Below are 4,671 nucleotides of genomic sequence, written 5' to 3' on the forward strand. Positions count from 1 at the left end.
ACGAGAAGATGAGGTTTTCTTGAGACGTGTCTTGGAAAATTATTTTTATCAGTTTGGAGGAAAAGAATTTCAGGATGTGGAGGCAGATAAGAGAATTACAGGCAGGGGGAACAGCCTGAGCAAAGGCAGCGAGACGGGAAACAGGCCTATGCCTTCAGCTTGCTGCCAGCAGACTTCTGCCCAGACACCAGCAGGGGCCGGGGCTATCCAGACATTTTTATTTGAGATGGAGTCTTGCTCTGTTGTCTGGCTGGAGTGCAGTGGCACAATCTCGGCTCACTGCAACCTCCGCCTCCCAGGTTCAAGCAATTCTCCTGCCTCAGCCTCCCAAGTAGCTGGCACTACAGTCGAGCGACACCATGTCCAGCTAAGTTTTGTATTTTTGTAGAGATGGGGTTTCACCATATTGGCTAGGATGGTCTTGATCTTTTGACTTTGTAATCTGCCCTCCTCAGCTTCCCAGAGTGCTGGGATTACAGGCGTGAGCCACCATGCCCGGCTGGACTTTGGATTTAATCTGTGGCTGTGGAAGAGATGGGGCTGAGGGAGGTGATGCACTTCCAGCAGGGAAGCCATTTAAGATGGTGGTCAGCTGGATATAATTTTAAAGAAATTCCATATAGCACTTACAAGACAGTGTTGCAGGAGCTGTACAAGTACGAATTCAGGTAATATTCACACGGGGTCGCTCACCATCGTGATCCCCATTTTCCAGATGGTAAAACACCAAAGAGCGGCTTACCCGAAGTTGCACGGAGGCTGGGGACGGGATTTGAACAGGGCAGTGGGCTCTCTTCTTCTCTGCTCTCAACCACTGGGCTGTGCTCTGGGCCAGCCATCTCTGACTGCAAGTGTTAGGGACAGGGCTGGAGAAGGTTAAGGAGGGTAAAGGGCTAGGAGTTGGCTTCAGGGAAGGAGGCAGTGGGTGAGGGTGGAGCCACAGCAGCCTCCTGGAGGCCACGACACTGTTCACTGATCTGTGGAACTGGGAAAGGCCTTGTGGTCCTCAGTCTTCCTGTCTGTGAAATGGAGACAAGAACCCCTGCCTCAGTGGTAGAGAGAGTAGTGTGGGGTCCTTGGTGCACCCAGGGTGCTCTGTCAACGTAGCCTGGCCCTGCTGCCTCACCCCAGCCCTGCCCACTGGTGCAGACACACTCACTGTCCCCTTTGTCCCCTTCTGGCTGCCTCTGAGGGACCCTGCCCTCTGGGAGTTTCTTTCTTTGTCATTTCCTGGAGGAGCTAGAACCGGCTTTGGAAGCTGCCTGGCTCTTTAGTGGGAGAGAGGTAAAAGCAGTTCAAGGGATGTGGGTTGGAAGTATTTGGAAATGCAGATGGGCCGCACGAGCACCTTTTATTTTTGTTCAGAACATCTGAGTCTCCCCGTGGGGACTCCCCCGCCCAGAGTAGCACATCCCCCCATGGCAGAGAGGATGAGAGAGTACCCGGGGGCTGCCAGGCGCTCAGGGCAAGCAAAAGCAAGGCTGTCACTCTCCTGCCCCACCCCTACCAAGCCACCAAAAATAGAAGGGCCAAGGTGTCAGCCCCAGGGAGGGGCCAGCCGGGGAAGCCTTTGAAGCCGGAAACAGCCGGGGAAGGAAGGCTGAGAGAAGCAAGTTTGTTAATATTCATTGGGTGGCAGCAGCAGTTGTCCCTGGGTTTTCTGTTTCCAAGGCGAGCAGACATCACCAGCCTAGCTCAGCAACTCCAGGACCTGCGAGGCAAGCCTTGGGCTTGGCTGGTGACTTGCTGTGTGACACTGGGCAACTGGCAACCCTCTCTGGACCTCAGTTGGCTCATCTGTAGTATGAGGGATGGTGAGTAGGTCACCTCCTGGGTTCCCTCCTGCTGCAGCGTTCCAGGACTCAGACCTTTGGCCACTGACCCCTGCCCTACCTTCTGAGTTCGGCTCAGGCCTGGGGCTCACAGATTGTGCTGAGCCCACCTCTGGGAGGCAGCAGGGTGCAGGCGCACATTGATGAGTGGGGCATATGCCCAGGGGCAACATCAGAGCCATTTCACCACCAGGGCAGTCTGGCAGGGACAGATACATTAGGGGGAGGGGACCCACTGTGTCAGCTGTTAACCCTTCAGTTCCTGGAGCAGGGAGGTCTGAAGTTCTGGGGAGGGGCCCGGGAGGCAGGAGAGGAAAACATTGGGAGGGTTTAGGGCTGGCCTGTTTATCAACTACTGTGGAAGTATTTCACCGTTCTGACAATCCCTGCGGCTGTGTCCGTGCACCTGCTGTCTATCAGCCCTGTGAATTGGGAGGGAGAGATGGAGAAGGCTGCTGGGGTTCTGCGAGTGGCTTTCTACTCCTTCCCACCCTCCGAAAAATTCCTTTCACTCAGAGTGGGGCCAGGTCACTGTTACCCCTTGGTCCAGGCCCCAGGGCCCCTGGCCTGCCATGCTTAGGACGCCCCTTCTTCCCCAGGGCTGGGATACAATGAAGGGAGGTTCTCCTCCCACTATTTTGCCCACAGCCCCCATGGCTCCACCTGCCCAGCAGCTGCCCTGGACCACAGGCCAGGTGGCCTCAGTTCCTGGCTCCTCTGTGGCCACCCCCTCTGCCATCTGCCCATCCCCGCACAGGGCTCATTCGACCACCCTCCCTTATATTCCAGGTCCCCTGGGTGAGGCCCTTTTCCATCCATTCCTTCCTGGCCTGTAGGGGAGAAAGTTGAGATGGGGTTGGAGGGTGGGGGCAGCCAGAGCAAGTCTAATATCAGGGCAGCTGCGGGGCGCGGGGCTGGGTTCTTGGTGCAGACCCCCCGCTCTGCCGGCTGCCCCGACATCCCTGTGCAGCAATTCCAGTTTCTATTTTGAACAGTTTGGGTTGGTTGCTTCTCTGCCTTCCTGCTGGGTGTTTATAGTGAGGAAAATAATTGGTAATATTTGCACAGATGTGCTGGCACTGCAGCTCGTCACAGGCACCTTTACCCAAGGGACCCTCCCTGCCCCCAGCCTGTCTCTGCCAGCCTGAGGAACCAGCCTGAAGGGGAGTAGCTGAAGCCCCTATGCCTCCCAGGGGCCTCAGGCAGCCAGACGAAGGCAGAGCTGGGAAGCAGGAGGCCTCAAGTGCCCCAGGCATGCCAGAGGCGGCCCTCAGCCAGAAGGGGGTGAGTGGGTGTCTGTGCTCCAGGGACTGATCCGGACAAGCTGGGGCTCCACAGGATGGGTCCTTTCCAGGGGCCACATGAGGGAAGCCCCCAGGGCTTCATTTCTGATTCCATTTTCTCCTGCAGAGCCTGAATTTGCAGGTGAGGGTAGAGGTGGAGTGAAAAGGAGAGAGGCAGGTCCAGGGTTGAAAATAGAAAATTGTGGCCAGGCGCAGTGGCTCATGCCTGTAATCCCAGCACTTTGGGAGGCCAAGGCAGGTGGATCACCTGAGGTCAGGAGTTCGAGACCAGCCTGACCAACATGGTGAAACCCTGTCTGTATTCAAAATGCAAAATTAGCTGGGTATGGTGGCACACACCTATAATCTCAGCTCCTTGGGTGGCTGAGGCAGGAGAATCACATGAACCCGGGAGTCAGAGGTTGCAGTGAGCCAAGATCACACCATTGCACTCTAGCCTGGGTGACAAGAGCAAAATTCCATCTCAAAAAAAAAGTAGAAAATTGTTTGGCTTCTCTTTCCCCTTCTAAAGTCCTGGAACAGCATTTCAGAGGGCTGAGAAGGAGGTGGGAATTGTATGGGCCATGAGGCTGCCTGCTTGGCCCAAGGGCCTGGACCAGGGTGCATGCTGCCTAGTGCCCTTTCCGTGGCCCCAGCCAGGCAGGTGATGGGTCGGACCACAGCGCAGACCCAATTTGGGTCAACTCTGGCTCCCCTGTGGGTTGGCCCAGCCTGTCATTCAGGACTGCATCGCAGCCTGACCACTCCCTCTGCCCAGATCTGCCATCTCCACCCTTCTACAAACGTTATCCCAACAGCAGCCCCTCATAGCCATCCCGCAAGCCAATCTCCTTGGGTACGCAGCCCATGCAGTATGTGTGTGTGCATACGTGCACAGCTGTGTCTTAGAAGTAGGTGCACACATGGATATAGGATGTGCATAACCCGCCTCCCCAGGGCCCTCCATGCAAGTGACCTAGAGTCCAGGCCAGTCCCTGTGCTGGCCCAGGCAGGCTCCTGGGGGCTCAGGTCCAAGAGGATATTGGAGATTTGGGCTGAGCTGGGGCGTGAGGCAAGCAGAGATGGCTTCTTCTCCACATTGCCCAGGAGCAGCTCCTGTGATGGAAGATATGGTAAACCCAAGAGCAGGCGGCAGGGGTGTGGACTCCTTGGCCCCTCACATCCTGGATCCACCCTTGGTAGCTCCAGGCAGCTCCATGGAGCCTCAGTCACTGTGGCTCACATCTCTTCCTCCCTGACCTCCAAGGCTCTTGAGCCTAGAAGGGCTTTTTTTTTCCAGCGTAGATCTTGCTTTGGCTTGCCAAGAGCAAGCCAAATGCAGGCCATCACCCTACAGCCAGGATACTCGAAGCAAAGAAGTCCTGGGATGGTGCACTCTGGCCACCGCTCCTCCTAAGGCCCATACGTGGGCTTGTCCTCTCTGGAGGCTGCCAGGGGTCGGAGCAGCAGACAGTAATGAGGGCAGTCTTGGAGAAGAATTGGATTCAGGCAAAGGTGGGCCAGGTAGCACAGCAAGAGACCTCGAGGGCACCAGG

Source organism: Aotus nancymaae, unplaced genomic scaffold, assembly GCF_030222135.1.
Source record: "Aotus nancymaae isolate 86718 unplaced genomic scaffold, 86718_ANA_hifiasm-v0.15.2.pri h1tg000011l, whole genome shotgun sequence".
Classification (NCBI taxonomy): Eukaryota; Metazoa; Chordata; class Mammalia; order Primates; family Aotidae; genus Aotus; species Aotus nancymaae.